At 39.2% G+C, this 17,222-nt stretch overlaps 1 long non-coding RNA gene across 3 annotated transcripts in view; it reads right to left on the bottom strand.

Annotated features, from left to right (window-relative positions):
• Window positions 1-17,222, bottom strand: part of LOC131381403 (uncharacterized) — a 102,338-nt gene that overhangs the window by 24,601 nt on the left and 60,515 nt on the right. Inside the window, exon 3 of one of the 3 annotated variants that reach the window (XR_009210148.1) lies at window positions 5,837-5,891. The exons of the other annotated variants lie outside the window; for them this stretch is intronic. This is a non-coding gene — a long non-coding RNA (uncharacterized LOC131381403). Of the gene's footprint in view, window positions 1-5,836; window positions 5,892-17,222 lie in introns of those variants that run through there. 3 annotated transcript variants of the gene reach the window in all.

Consider the following 17,222-nt stretch of genomic DNA (forward strand, 5'->3'; position numbering starts at 1 on the left):
AAGGGATGTCAAATAGGCACTTGCTATCTAGAGAGAAAACAAAGGAGTAGGGGAATTAGCAACATTAATATCCAAAACATAAAACAACTGCAGAATTAGGAATATAGATTAAGAAGAATATAGGGTTTCCCAAAACTCACTGCTATAGATTTCTAGAAAAATGTAAGAATCTAGAAAGGTAAACACAGCTCTCTAAGAGTATTTGCTAGCAACCCCTTGCCCCAACTACCACCACCAAAAAGCTGTGAGTTTGAGCCGTAGTACTGGCCATCTCACAGGGCAAGAAAATACAGGTTAAATTCCAGACCTGCCCAAAGTGGAGATTCCAATGAACACTCAGTCACATATTAACTGGGGACTACCAAAAACAAGACTCAAAATATGAAAATAAACCAGGAAGTTATTGAAATCAGAGCTCTTATCATCTGCATGGTCCAGATAACATCAAACTTTAATCTTGCATTAAAATCATCCACAAACTGGTAGTGTCACTAAATGCCTGATAGAAAGAAATGTGAATCCTCCTTGGAAGAATATACCCTCATCTTAGACCTCACATTATTCCTACAAAAAAAGTTTAAAATACAATGACCAGCACATAGTCAAAGATAACCTAGTACACACACACACACTCACACACACACACACAAAGACACTAAAATGGAGAGAGAACAGACAAGAGAAACAAACCTACAAAGACCTGATATTGAAGTTATTACATATGACGAAGATGCAACTATAATTACTACTTTAGTAAAAAACAAAATTCAAGCTTGAAATTATCAGCAGGGAACAGGAAACTATTAAAAAATGATATAAGTAATCTGAAAACAAAACAAAACAAAACCAGAACATCTATGATTAAAATATTAAAAGTTTTTTAAAAGTTCACAAAGTATGGTTTGCTGGCAGATTAGACATAGCTAATGAAAGCATTAATGAGTTGGAAAGTAGGTCAGAAGGAACTACTGAAAATAGTACAGAGAGACAAAAATATAAGAAAGAAATGCAGAAAGAAAAGGCACGGAAAATAGGACAAGAAAGTCTAGCATACTTTTAATCTGCTTGCCAAAAAGAGGAGAGAATGGGACAGAGGCAATGTTTAAAGAGATAATCTCTGAATTTTTTCAGAATTGAAAAAGAATTGTGACAGCTGTGTTGATCTTTTTCTCACTTCTTGAATTGGCTGCTTAGCTAGCTAGTATTCAAAATGTTTTATTTTCTAATAAATTTATTGAAAGCTATAAATTTCACTCTGATAACTGGTTTAACTATAGTACAAATTTTTAAAATATAATCTTTTTCTTAATTTTCCTCACCTCTCTTATAACTTATGGATTGTTTGAAATGTAATTTTTCTAAGTATTTTTATAAATATTTGAGTTTTTTATGTATTTCTAATTCTTTATTTTCATTGCACTGTAGTCAGGGTATGGGTATATGATATCAATTCTTTGGGATTTGTTGAAACATTTTAATGAATATATGGTACTTTTTTTAAAGTTTCACGTACACTTGAAAAAAGTATATTCTTTGTCACACGCAAAATTCTATGTAAAACTATTACATCAAACTTTTCAACTGTGTTTTTCTAAATGTCTATTTTTTTAGATGTTTGAGTCATTGTTTTCTGAAGGAAATATGTTAAACTTCCTACTGTTGTGTGGCTTTGTCAATTTCATCTGTTATTCTGTCAGTACTTGGTTCAAAGGTCTGGAAATAGTATTATTATACATAGGATTATTATTGATATAACTTCTTGAGATTTTTTAAATTTCTTTTTAAATATTTTCTTTTTTCTTTTTCTATTTTAATCTAATATTAGTTTTCATTATTAATCTTTATCACTTTATTTTCATATTTACCTGGCATATATGTTTTAGTCCTTTGTCTTTCAACATTTTTGCATCCTTATGTTTTACATTTGTTTCTTGAAAATATAGACTAGATAAAATCTGAGTATATCTGTCATTTACTTTGTTTTAACCATTCATATATTTTATGATTTTTTAATATACTTGAACTTATTTCTGACACATTGTTCTGTTTTTTATATATATTCTATCCACTTCTATTTTATTTTTTGCTAGCTTCCACTAGGTTGATTAAACTACATATATTTTCTGTCTTTTCCACTATTTGTTTATAAATTATCTACTATATTTTTATTATTTGTGTATTTACCCTTGTTTTTTCACATACATACTTACATTTCTGTTGTACAAACAAGTATAACATTAATCAATATCTCTATTCTCTTCTCAGACAAGACAAAAAAATTAGTAATAACTTCCCTCCAAACTTTCTACACTCTCAAACCTCAATTCACAAGATTAATATTGTGTTGTTTCCGTACAGCCTATAAACTCATATACAAACAAAATATTTTTCACTTTTGCCCTCATTACTATAATCTTATTTTATAGTGGACATGCATTTAAATATACCACCACATTCTACAGTGTTTCTGTGCTCACAATTACTTCTTGCACCCCACTCCTTCTTTATGGATTCATATTTATTGCTTAAGTACATTATTTTGTATATTTCACCTATCTTGCTGTAATAATCTTTATTTTTATATATTTATTTACTAATCTGTAGGGACAGGGTCCCACTCTGTCACCCAGGCCAGTGTACAGTACTGCAATCATCGCTCACTGCAGCCTTGAACTCCTGGGCCCAAGAGATCCTTTCACCTCAGCCTCCTGAGTAGCTGGGACTACAGGCACATGTCACCATACCCAGCTATTTTGTGTGTGTGTGTGTGTGTGTAAGAGACAGGATCTCGCCATGTTGCCCAGGCTGGTCTCGAATACATGGCCTCAAGCAGTCCTCCCACCTCAGCCTTCCGAAGCTTGGGGATTACAGGCATGAGCCACTGTAACTCTCATTTAAATAATAACAAGTATTTGTACACTGAAAATGTTTTCGTTTTGTCCACGTTCTTACATATTCATTTATCGGCAAGAATTTTAAATGAAAATATTTCCATGGAGTTTTAACTTGATTCCATTGTCTTATTTCTTCTTTTATTTATCATGGAAGCCTATCAGATTGTTGCTTCTTTATCAGTACTCTGAATTTTCTCTGTTGTGTTTTAGAATTTTCTTTTGAGGTTTTACAGTTTCATGACAACATTTCTCCATGTATTTATACAACTTATTTATATTATTCAACCATTTCAATCTGAGAGTTTCTTCATTTCTGGAAAATTGTCAGTATTACAGTTTTAAACATTAACTCCACTATTCCCTCCATAAACTTCTGGAACTCCAGTTAAAGGTAATTGGACCTTCTCATTTTCTATTCCTTATCTCTTATTTTTTCTTTTCTACATTTCATCTCATTATGTCTCAGTGCTGATTCCTGAAAGGTTTACTCAATCTATCTTCCATTTCACTGATTCTCCCTTCAGTTTTGCCCAGTGTATTATTTAATCAATCCCAAAAAAATTTCAAAGTACTATATTTTAGGCTATTTTTTACATTTGCTTGCTCCATTTTATGACCTCGTATTCTTTCATCATGTTCACTATTTCCTCTTTTATATTTTTGGGCTGCTTTTAAACATATTTAGTTGAATTCATTTCTTCTCTTGGCTCTTGGTTCTTATTTATGCATTCACCAGTGGGCAGGGGGATGTAGGCCGATTTTCTTGGAACTATCTCAAATATTGTGTCATCCTTCTCTATGACCTTGTTTCCCATCATAGGTTCTCCTTGAGTTTCTTTCTCTGGGTCATCGAGACCTCTCTGGATACTGATCTATTGGTTGCCTTTGCTCAAACCCTACTGTGGACCCTGCCAGTCAGTCTCAGGGAGAATGTAAAGCCGAGTCCAGCAACCTGATGTTCCACAGGTCTGAGGTCATAGATGTTTCTGGTTACAGCTCTGAATGGGAGTGGTCAGTTTGCTCTTTGCTACAACTGAGGCTGGAGGACAGATAGCACAGTCCCTCGTCAAGAACAAGCAGCAATTTCCCAGCTTCTGGGTTTATAAAGGAGTTCAGTGTCTGCTCCTTGCTCAGCGTGACTCCTACAAACTTGTTTCGCAATCCCATATGGGTGTCAAAAGCCAGCCATTGCCCTGAGGCCAGCTCAGTTTATCCTCTGCTTCCATCTAGAGTTTCCTACATGACGCTTGCACCTTTAAAACATTTTAAAATATTTCATTCAGAATATAAGAAGGTGACTGGAACATAAGAAGGTAATTTGCTACATTCGATCCACCAATTTGACTAGAAGTCAAGAGCTACTTTAAAACAAATATTCCACTTTGTTTTAAATCTTGAAACATCTCTGCATGTCTGAACTTAGTTGATCCTGGAATATAGACATATCTGTGAGTGGAATTAAGCAACCCTTTGTGCTCAGATGTCTGTCTGCTCCCATCTACTTGTATGGGGTCAAGGAGCCTCCTGGGGAAAGAGTTCAAAAGTGTTTGATAGCACCATTTAGATCCTTAGATAGAAAGCTGAAGCACAGCAATAGTTATGTTAAAAACTAAACTGTGGTGTGGATTCTAGGGACCCAGACTGGACCAGCAACTCTGTGGCAAATATAGCACTGAGAAGCAAAATGATGTATAAATTAAAAGAAATATAAATCCCTTGGGCCAAGCAACTGTAAAGCAAAGCCATTCTGTGAGGGTAGACATCAGAGGAGTAGATTCTATTTCCCAAGCAAAGGCACAGAGATTATGCAGGCAGTAGAGAGAATGGAGCATCTAAATTGGCAAGCTGCATGTCACAGGCAACAGCACCTACAAAGTAGCTGTGTGGCTGGCATCTGGCATGCATTAGGCCCTCACTTGTTTGCTGCTGGCCAACTGAAAAGAGACCAAGGGCAGTAGGCTGAGTGGGGCACCAGGGATGCAACTTGTGACAGAGACAAACAGTGAAAATGACTCCTGGGAGGTTGAGAGCAGGTGAAGTGGAACCAAGTGACAGTGGAGACAGCCACATGCTGACTTGAGGGCCTGTGGAGACATCCTGACTGCATGAATCCCATTGCTGTGTGAAAGAGAACTTCTTAACAAGGCAAATTGAATTCCAGATGTCAAAGGGCCTCAATGGTGCCAGAGACGAAGGGAGGCCTGTGTCACTTGTGTGATGGAGGATTTTGGCAAAATAAAGATTTTCCAGAATCTTAGAGGAAACAGTGACCAACAAAAGCTGAAACAATAACAACTCTATGCAAAGGTTTCAGAAAATTAAATACTTCCACATTATTCTACTTCATTGTCACAGTAACTATGTGAGAAAGTCACTGTTAGCCTTTGTTTTTAAAATGAGGGAATAAAACTTGAAGCTAAGTGACTAAACTAAATCACAGATTTAGAAGGGGTCAGAATCTGAATTCATAGCTATCTTATTCCAGAGACAATGTTCCTTTAAATATAGTTTCCTGCATCATTTCCCCCAGACTGTGTCTATTAATATATGATACTCGCACACACATTTTCCTGTTTATTGTGATTGGCTTTAGCTTCTCATGTATCAGTGAGTTAGAAGTACGTACCAGCATACCTTGTTTTATTGCACTTGGCTTTATTGTGCTTTGCAGGCACTGCATTCTTTCCAAATTAAAACTTTGTGGCAATCCTTCATCAAGCAAGTCTACAGACACCATTTTTCCCACACCATGTGTTTACTTTGTGGCTCTGTGTCACATTTTGCTAATTCTTGCAATATTTCAAGTTTTATTATTATTATATCTGTTGTGGTGATCTGTAATCAGTGATCTTTAATGTTACTATTGTAACTGTTTGGGGGGCACGTTGAACCACAGCCATATAAGATGACAAACTTAATTGATAAATGTATGTGTTCTGATTGTTCCGCCAACTTGCTGTTCCCCCATCTCTCTCTCAACGCAGACTTCTCTATTCCCTGAAACACACAATATTGAAATTAGATCAATTAATAACCCTATAATGGCATCTAAGTGTTCAGGAAGGAAAAGTCGCACGCCTCTCACTTTAAATCAAAAAGTTAGAAACAATTAAGCTTAGTAAGGAAGGCATGCCGAATGTCCAGATAGGCCAAAAGCAAGGCTTCTGTGCCAAACAGCCAAGTTGTGAATGTAAAGGAAAAGTTACTGAAGAAAATTAAAAGTGCTATTTCAGTGAATACACGAATGATAAGAAATTAAAACAGCCTTGTTGCTGATAGGGAAAAAGCTTCAGTGAGCCAATTAGAAGATCAAACCATCTACGACATTCCCTTAAGTCAAAGCCTAGCCCATGCAAGGCTGTAACTCTCTTCAATTCTATGAAGGCTGGCAAAGGTGAGGAAGCTGCAGAAGATAAGTTGGAAGATACCAGAGGTTGGTTCATAAGGTTTAAGAAAAGAAGCCATCTCCATAACATAAAAGTGCAAGGTGAAGAAGCAAGGGCTGATGTAGAAGCTGCAGCAAGTTATCCAGAAAATCCAGCTAAGATCATTGATGAAGATGGCTACACTCAACAACAGATTTTCAATGTAAACAAAATAGCCTTCTCTTGGAAGAAGATACCATGTAAGACTTTCATAGCTGGAGAGGGGAAGTCAATGTCTGACTTCAAAGCTTCAAAGGACATTCTGGCTCTCTTGTTAGGGGCTAGTGCTGCTGGTGACTTCAGTTGAAGGCAATGATCATTTGCCATTCCTAAGATCCTTTAGAATTATGCTAAATCTACTCTGCCTATGCTATATAAATGGAACCACAAGCCTAGATAACAACACATCTGTGTGCGACATGATTTACTGAATATTTTAAGCCCATTGTTGAGACCCATTGCTCAGATAAAAAAGATTTTTTCAATATATTACCACTAATTGACAATGTATCTGGTCACCCAAGAGCTCTAATAAATGTACACAGGAGATTAATGTTGTTTTCATGCCTGCTAACACAACATCCATTCTGCAGCCCACGGATCAAGAAGTAATTTTGACTTTAAAGTCATCTTATTTAAGAAATAAATGTTATAGGTTATAGCTGCCATAGATTATGATTATCTGATGGAACTGGGCAAAGTAAATAGAAAACCTTACGGAAAGGATTCTCCCATTCTATATCTTGTTAAGAACATTCGTGATTTATGGGAGGAGGTCAAAATATCAAGATTAACAGGAGTTTGGAAGAAGTTGATTGCAGACTTCATGGAGGACTTTAAGGGGTTTAAAACTTAAGTGGAGGAAGCCACTGCAGATAAGGTAGAAATAACAAGAGAAGTGGAATTAGAAATGGAGCCTGAAGATGGGACTGAATTGCTGAAATTTCATGAGAAAACTTGAACAGATAAGGAGTTACTTCTTATGGATGAGCAAATAAAGTGGTTTCTTGATGAAATCTACTCCTAGTAAAGATGTGTGAACATTGTTTAAATGACAACAAGGAATTTAGAATATTACATAAACTTAGTTGATAAAGCAGTGGCAGGGTTTGAGAGGACTGACTCCAATTTTCAATCAATTCTACTGTGGAAAGAAGGCTATAAAACAGCATCACATGCTACAGAGTAATCTCTTGTGAAAGGAAGAGTCAATCAATGTGGCAAACTTCATTATTGTCTTATTTTCAGAAGTTGTCACAGCCACCCCAACCTTCAGCAATCAACACCCTGATCAGTCAACAGCCATCCACTTGGAGACAAGACTGTCCAACAGCAAAAAGATAATCATTAGCACTTTTAAAGTATTTTTAATTAGATTGTGTACATTGTTTTACACATACTGCTATTGCATACTTACTAGACTACAGTATAGTATAGTCTGTTAAACATAACTTTTATATGCAGTGGGAAACCAAAAAATTTGTGACTCACTCTATTGCAATATTCACTTATTGCAGTGCCCTGGAGCCAAGCCCGCAATATCAGCATGGTATGTCTGTATTAACATTTTACAATCACTTTCATCCTACGTTTTTATGATGTGAATAGAAATATGCAATGAAGTTGGCATTTTCTATGTAGCAGTTTTAATTTAGGGGATATGGCATGTTGTAGCCCTCATTATACTATAATTAGTTTCTTTGCCTTTTATTTCTTGCCCTTTCTCGAAGACCTACCTCTCATGAGTTCTTTGAGGGTGACGACTGTGTGTCTCATTCCCCTTTTGTCTCTAGCACCTTGAAGCTGCCTCCCACAGAGTGTGAACCCAAAATATGTTATGAATCAATGAATGATCGGGGCAATGATTTGTATAATGCAATAATTACTAAAGGGAATTCTTAGAGCATCTAATTTATATCCTAGTTATAAATTAAATGCTGGGAGTTACAGTTTTCGTTTGCTTATGGCAAGATTTTTCAAATGCTTTCACAGTTAATGCATTTTGTATATATGTGTCTGACGATAAAGGTAATGACTCTTCTATCACTTTATCTTTGAAAGACAGTTTTTGATCTGAAAGGAGTTTTCTCTGTAAGCTGGTCAACCTAGTCCTTTCACCAGTGATAAAATTTTGATGTAGAAAATTTCAGAGGGTTTAAATGACCTGCTTAGTTGTACAGGGAGAGATAAGAAGAGAGTTAGGGTGAGAGTCTCACAGTTCCCAGCGTGGAGATGATTTTACTCTCACAGACTGTCTCTCAATCCTGAGCCCCCCAGTATTATCCATTCCCTAAAGAAAACTCATCTGTCCCTTCCACAAAGCGAAATGTTTGTTAGATTCAATTAAATATCCCAGGCACCCACACAGCAGGAAAACCAAGTTCTGTCAGCAGGGATTTAACTTGCTTTTAAATTGCTAAAAGAAAGTCAGAACCATTTGCACACGTGAACACACACACAGTCACACACAGCAGGCCAATATTTAGTTGAAGTTTTGTGATTGTGGTAATGTTCTAGCAGCAGAAGCCTCACTTTTGAGCAACAAAAGATTTTTTTCCCTGCACATTCCTGGATATAGTGACAAGAGGGCCAAGCATGATGTATTAGTCCAGTCTCATATTGCTATAAATATACTCCCCCAGACTGGCTAATTTGTAAAGGAAAGAGGTTTAATTGACTCACAGTTCTGCATGGCTGGGGAGGGAGGCCTCAGGAAACTTACAGTCATGGCAGAATGGGAAGCAAGCACATCTTACATGGCGGCAGGTGAGAGAGAGCATGTGAGAGCACAGAAAAAAACTACCATTTATCATTTATAAGACCATCAGATCTCATGAGAATTCAGTCACTATCACAAGTACAGCATGGGGGAAAACGCTCCCATAATCCAATCACTTCTCACCAGGTCTCTCCCTGAACACCTGGGGATTACAATTCAAGATGTGACTTGAGTGGGGAAACAAAGCCTAACCATATCACATGGGGACCATCAATCTATCTGCCAGTCCCCTGGACAGCTCAGATTCTGGTGACGGAGTCCTCCCAGCAGAAGCAGCACGCAGGCCTGCTCTCCACTCTGCACATGTAGCTGGACATAGGCAGCCACCACAGGCTCCTTTCCAATCCCATACCTGCCCCTCTGGCCTGTGGCCTCACAGTCCCTGCACAAGAAGAAAGGAGCTTGGTGCACTAGCTACTCCAGTCTGCCTCATCCCAGCCTAGGGTGTAGGGTCAGAACTGGGTAAGACCAAGTCTATAACCAAACTGATCTTTACAGAGAATTGGCCTCTGTAGAATACAGAAACAGGCATAAGTCAGTTCCTACCAAATGACAGCCAGAGAAAGAACCACTATCAGATGCTCATCACAAGTTAATCTACTTCTTGATCAATCTGTAACTTATTCCTTTGTACGGTTTTATTATTTCACTTTTCATGAAATATTTTAAATAAAATCTTAGCAAGTTTGCATTACACTTGAATAATAGCATGATATATTTCCATTAAATCTCATTTAATTGATATTCACAGTTGCAACTCACTAACTCATTTAGTGTCTGTTATTAGGTATGTAGAACTAATAATGTCTGGTTTGCCCTTTGGGGTTAAAGTTTCATAAAATTAAAACCAGAGATCATTTTGCTTCCCTGAGGTCAAGATCTAGACTAAGAACAGTTTCTACAGTGGAAAGTATACTAATCAGGAAAATAGGCCAATTTTCCTTTCTGCCACCAAGGCATACTCAAATAGAATAATGTTTCACCTAAGGATTGGAATATGACTTCAACAGAAATAACTTTGCTTCTCAGGTAGGTTCAGGTAAGTAATGCACATCCTCTGCATCAAGCTAGTAAAATGGTGTGGAAGAGGCCAGCAGGTAGTAGGGAAGTTTCCTGGGTAGGCTCTGTAGGAAGAGAAGCCACAGAAACTGGATATATATATGGCTTTGAGTTGAACCTAAGTCTCTCCAGTGAGGAGAAAAGAACAAAGCCTCTACCTTTATGAAAGCCGCAACAAACAAAAAATGTCAGAGAAGTGCTTTGTGGATTTCCAAACCACGGTCGGAGCAATTCAAACTGTGATCCAGATAGCTGAGTAACTAATAGTAGTGATGTTTATCAACACCCTCTGACTCCCTGACATTTACAAGAAATTAACATGCATAGAGGGAGCATGCTCTGAGTAAAGTGTACTGAGGTGTATGCTAATGGAGCATCTAATCACATCATCTGTCCACCAACAAGTGCCCCCATTAGCTCCCACACAAAGAGGTGGGAAGAAAGAGAAGCCAAGACAGCTGAGGCCACGCTGATATAAGGATGCCATGAGAACAGAAGGGATGTTCATGAAATACAGCAGCACCTCGATAGACACAGAAATTGAGTTCTGTGAATAGAACAGATGCACTATTAGCACTCACGAGGCAGAACACTCATAAGAATAGAGGGGAATAAGAAAGTAAGATGAGGAAAATATGTGTTTGCATATATAGATACATTCATTTGAGATCACATTTTTGCAAAAACAGATGTTAATTTTAAAATTGCACCTGCACGTGAATGCACATATCAGTGTATATTGGTAAACAGACATAAGTCCTTGGAGAAAAGAGAGAAGGATGCAAACCAGACAGTTAACATGCGTTCCCAGGGAATGGTGGAGGAGAGGGAAGAAACGCATGCACACACTCTTGCATAGTGCACAAACATGCACATGTATGCACACGTGTACATGCACACTCACATTCACACATTTATACCACTCTAAATAAAATTGCTTGCATGTGTGAATTATATGTGAATTATAGATGTGCATGTATATGCATAAAGCAAAGCATGGAGAAATAATAACTAAAAATTGTTAATGACGGTTATCTCAGGGGTGGAATATCAGATGATTTCACTTTCTTCCAAATACATTTTCAACACTGAATATTTAATAGTGCACAAGTGATATATGAATAACCACATATTATTTGTATAATTAGGGGAAAAAAACAAGTATTTTCATTGTGAGAACGTCTTTCCCTGCATTGCCATGATTTCACAGCACTAAGGAGGCAGCTGCCAAATGTAACCTGGAGCTAGGTCACTCTTTTTTACCAACTACCCCCACAGTCTCAGAACATGAATTACTTCTGTCCATCTCCCTCCCCAAAGAAATCACCAATCTTATCAGTATCAAAGTTCACCTATGATCATGAAATTCTTTTATTTTAAAGCAAAAGTTCAGAATCAACCTCAGTAAATATAATTGCACATGAAAATGTTTCTCAGTCAGCATAATAATCGGGGTCATTTTAAAAGGTTTCTCTTCCCCTCCCTTTCCCCCACCCTTCCCACCCTCACTTCCACTCTCACCTTCCTTTTCTTTTCCTTCCTGGCATTGTGAACCCTGGTAGTACTATTCTGACCAACAGAAATATCTTAGACTCCCAGATCTGGTTTTTAATGCAGTCTTCAACTTCATGGCATTTCTGACTTTTCCAGGAATTCTCTTGTGTTCGCCTATCCAGCTCCTTTGCTGGGCTTACCTGTGCATCTGCCCCTTGGGGACTGTTGTGGGCCAAATTGTGTCCCCTCAAAATTCTTATATTGAAGCCCTGACTCCTAGCACCTCGGAGTTGGACTGTATTTGGAAATAGGATTTTTGAAAGGTGATTTAGTTAAAACGAGACAGTTAGAGTAGGCCCTAATCTAATCTGACTGATGTCCTTATAAGAAGAGGAAATTTGGGCACACAGAGAGACGCCAGGGATGCACTTACAGAGGAAAGACCAAGTGAGGACACAGCAAGAAGGTGGTGGCCATCTGCAAGCCCAGGAGAGATGCCACAGGAACCACTAAACCTACTGACTCCTTAAGCTGACTTCCAGCCTCCAGAACTGTGAGAAAGAGTTTCTGTTGTTTATGCCTCGCAGTCGGTGGGATTTTATGACTGCAGCCTGAGCTAAGAATAGTGTTGTGCCTCTTCTACATATAAAATATATTTTATACATATATTATATATATATATATATATATAATATATGTATATACAACCTAAGAGTGATCCTTGATTCTCTTCCCCGCTCCACCCCACAGAGGGTCACAGCAAATTTTATCAGCCCACCTCCTAGGTAGATCCTAAATCATATCTCTTGTCAAAACTCCACAGCTATTACCTTAATCCAAGCCACCTTCCCCTACCTCCTACTCCACAGCAATGCCTGCCAGCCCATCTCCCTGTCCCCAGCTCTGACCCCTACAGCTAATCAGAGAGAGACTTTCAATCATAAATCAGGCACTATGCTCCAGTGGCCTCTCATTCACTTAGGATAAACTCTCACCTCCTTCAGGTGTCCTGGGGGCCTATGTGCTCTGGTCCTACTGTCTTCCCCACCACCACACTCAGCCACATCAGCCATTTCCCTTGGTCTGAACCCTAAGTTATTCCTGCTTCAGGGCTTTCGACTGTCTGTGCCCTCTGCCTGGAGCCCTTGTCCCCACTCTGCCATGGATGGCTCCATCCTCTTTACTGGATCTCAGGGAGGCTTCCTCGACCTCCAGTCTGAAGGGGCTCCCTGTTCTACCCATTACTTTCTATTCCATTGCCTTATTTTATTTTCTTCAAGCACTGAATTCTGCATAAATGGTATTATTTTTTGGTCTGTATATTTGTTTATATTGTTGCCTTCTGCCACTAGAATGCAACCTCCGTGAGGGCTCCATCCTGTTGACTGTATGGGGCGTCCTAGCTCCAGCAAGTGGTGGCATTTCCTACGTATTGTTCAGCAGATACATTCGTGAGCCTGCAAAGCACCTGTAACCCTACTCCTAACCTAGGAGGTGTGCAGCGATTGTTACGAGTTAACCGATGAATAAATCCATGTTTTGAATATATGAAAAAAATATACCTTTAGGGCAGATGAGTAAGAGTATACTAACTGAATGTTTCCTTAAAGAGATAATTTATCTTTCATTTTCACTCTTGCTTAATCTAAATTTTAAATTACTGATCAGATGCAATCAGTTTGGATTATACTCATGAGCATGATTACAACAAGGTTTTTTTTTTAAAAGACATTGTCAAAAATATTTCTAGGTCTCCAACTTTAAGGAGCTTTAGGTCTTGTAAGAAAATCTTCTCAAAAATATAATGCTAGGAATTATATTTATAAAATTATTTTGTTAATATTTGTATACTAGTCGAAAATATAAAATACGAAATGTAAACACAACACGATCACTAAGAAACCCTTACAACTGTAGTAGACACCAAGAGAATACAGGTGATGATACGCTTAGATGAAAATAAATGTAACTTCCAGATCTCTTGCTGGAAGGGTCAATACAGCTTGCTTAATGAGATATCAGTGAAGCTTCCGGGAAGGCGATAATTTTCCCAATGAAAAGATACCAGTTCATCTGGTTCATCATAAAGATTCATTGTGTGCTTGGAGGTGGTACCACCTTTGGATAAGGCTTTTGCATAAAGCCACCTTTGCATAAGACTTTTTGAACTCCGAGTTCAAAAAGCCTTATGCAAAGAGCAGAGCAGAAAAATAAAACTGCTTCCAGGCCGGGCGCAGTGGCTCACGCCTGTAATCCCAGCACTTTGGAAGGCCGAGGCGGGTGGATCACGAGGTCAGGAGATCCTGGGTAACATGGTGAAACGCCGTCTCTACTAAAAATTCAAAAAAATTAGCCGGGCCTAGTGGCGGGCTCCTGTAGTCCCAGCTACTCCGGAAGCTGAGGCAGGAGAATGGCGTGAACCCGGTGGGCGGAGCTTGCAGTGAGCGGACATCACGCCACTGCACTCTGTCGCCTGGGCGACAGAGCGAGACTCCGTCTCAAAAAAAAAAAACCAAAAAACAAAAAAACTGTTTTCTTGGTGGCAACTGCATATAGCTACTCCATCCTCGGGTCCCTGCCTCTAGATGTATGAGGGAAAAAATAGCTCCCCATTTGGTTAAACATCTGTAATAATGATTCATTTATGTGCAACTGAACAATGTCCACAGAAATGATAATGTTCATTTATTTATTTAGCCCACAAATATTTGTTCAGTGTCTGCTTTGTGTCAGACACTATGCCAGAAGCTCTGTAAACACAGAACAAGACACATGGCTCCCACATTCTGGAATTCACATAAGAGTAGGAAGACCAGGCCATTTACCCATGAATTCAAAAAGGTCAACTCTTGGTACATTCATTTCTGTATTTTTCTTTCTTTCCAATAGTTTCTACTTGCTTCATTAGTCAGGGGTATTGCATTATAGCAGGAATGCAAAGGACAAGAAACAGTTAATTTCCTGATTTTAAACTTCCAAATATGGATCTTGATCATAAAGGGTGGGATGATCCAAATGATAAAAAATGATTTAAAAAAATGAGAGACTGTGAGCCATAAAAAATAATGTAAACAGAGTGGAGAAAGAGGCAAGAGCTTCCCTTTCCCAGGAAAATAAGAGAAAGGTTTCATAGGGTAGGTGGTGAGAGAGAAGGTTGTGGGAGCAATGTGGCAAATGTCAGTGGCTGAAACAAGCAGACAGATCCTGGGGGAAGGAGGGAGACAGGAAGGAACCAGCGCTGAGAGATGACATGACCTCCAGTTCCAGGGAGGAAAAGGAAATCAAGCCAAGGCATGCTGACCACCCCGTTTGGGGGAGCTCATCAATCAAAGGCAGACTCCTGCGTTCTTCTCATCCCTGCAGGAGGAAGGCTTGCTAACAACAGCTGCCTGCACTTCGCCTGTGGATCATCCAGCAGCACACGCATAAGCTTCCTGCAAGGGTTGTCCACTGAGCAAGCCCAGGGGCATCATTCACACATACTGTGTTGGGCATGATGTCTCCTGTAAGTGTGCAACACGGTGCCCCTGTTCATGAGGATAGCCCCTTCATGATAGGCAAGGACAAAAAGTACCCCTCATTAAAACAGACAAACAAAAAACAGTGTAGGGCCTGGATTAGCAAAGAGGCAGAGTGGTGTAGAAAAAGAAGGCTGTAAATACTGGAATGAGGGAGAGGCTGACTTAAAGTAGTGGTTAATTCCATGTCTTCTGGCATAAACTTTTAATAACTTCTCTGGGGTGACAGAGGTCATCAGCCCTCTGGCCTCTACTCCACTCTCCCTTCCATGGACATGCAACTTGTTTTTTTCAACTACCCACTTCATCTCACCTCCTAAGGCCCCATATTCCACCATGCACTCCAGCAACCTAGTAGGAAATTAGAGAATCTTAAAAAAAAAAAAAGTACTGGGATCCTGATGACAGCAAGGCCAGGCCCAACATTGGTACTTTGCAGATGGTGCAAACCGGTACAGTGGTTTCAGAGATTCATACCCCACAGGAAAAAATTTCAGGACTTCATTAAGAGCACTTGATCATCAAACCCTAGGATATTCTTCCCCCTGACCCTTCTTAAGGGAGAGGCTTTCTGGGGAAAGGGTGCCAGCTCTGCTTTTTCCATAGGAAGAGTCACAGGCAGTGAGCCAGCCATGGTCTGAGGATCCTTCTAGGCTCCCCTTCCTTCCCCTCTGTGTGTTTCTCCATCACTGAACTTCTCAGAACCTTAGTGTCTATCTTGGCTTATACCTGTTATCTTGACCTATGGCCATATTTTTGGTTTTGAACCACCTGCTGCTGTACCTTCAGGACCCTCCTTTAGAATTCTCACTCTGGTTCCATACATCAACACGGTTAAGCAGCCCACCTTGTACCCCAGGATATTATGAAGAAGGCCTTGTGTTCTTCTGAACAAACCCTGTTTGGGGAGGGACATTGATATCACTTATATAGTAAGAACAATACAATTATCTCCCCCAACCCATTCCCCACAAACTAATTTTACATTGATTTAGGTTATCATTTGATTTGCAGTTGTCTTTGCCCTAGGTCTGTTGGCTCCATGAAGAGTGCAACTTTTTGTATCCCTAGTACCTGCTGTGTAGCATAGCCTCAATTGAATATTGGTCCTCAAATTCACTTCCGTCTTGTTTTACATGCCAATAAAACACTGATTATTTCTAACAGGCTCATCCAGAACGACAATTCATATTATGTTCAAGTAATTAGGTAATATTAGTAGTATACAATGTTTAGTTTGTGTAATTTTCTTAGAAAGATCATTGAAGTCCTCTAAAATAGCCCACAAGTAGCTTTCTTTTCTCTGGACATAATGATAAAAAAAAGCAAAGGATAAAAACTCTTTATCTTTTCATTGCAGGGCATTCTCAGTGCTAACCCGCGGCCCAGACATCCCATTATCACCTAACAATTTTAACCTATACAAGAGGGCTCTGGATCCCATAACAAGGAAGCTCTTTCTAAGTCAGGTTTTCTCAGCCACAGCCCTGTTGACATTTTGGACTGAATAGTTATTTGTGGTAGGGGTTTTCCTGTGTTGTAGGATGGTTAGCGGCAACCCTGGACTCTCCCCACTAGATGTCAGTGGTAGCCCTTCTCCCAGGTGTGACAATCAAAAAGTGTTTCCAGATGTTGTCAGATGTCCCGAGTGGGGCAGGGGGCAAAGCTGAGAACCACTGCTCCGACCCAGGAACACTGGTGGGATCCCATGGCTAGCACATGCTGGATGGTCAATAAGGCCTTTACTTGGAAGGACTTCTAGGAGAGCAGTTGGCTTTCAGCTTTCATCATCATCATCATCATTCACCTAGGTGACACTGTCCCCAGAGATCCTTCCATAACAAGGGATCTCATCTTCCCATTCACCTGCTTGGGAAGATTGTGCTGCTTCTTGTCACACTCACAAGAAAGTACCTTCTCAACTCAAGGTTTCATTATTTCAAATCATATACTTTGGGGAGAAGAAAGAAGTTATTCTATCTAAGAGACATGTTTGCATACAAGGAAAGGTACCTAGGGCATTGTTTTCTCAAGTGAAGGTGAATCGTTGAAA

Source organism: Hylobates moloch, unplaced genomic scaffold, assembly GCF_009828535.3.
Source record: "Hylobates moloch isolate HMO894 unplaced genomic scaffold, HMol_V3 SCAFFOLD_15, whole genome shotgun sequence".
NCBI lineage: Eukaryota > Metazoa > Chordata > Mammalia > Primates > Hylobatidae > Hylobates > Hylobates moloch.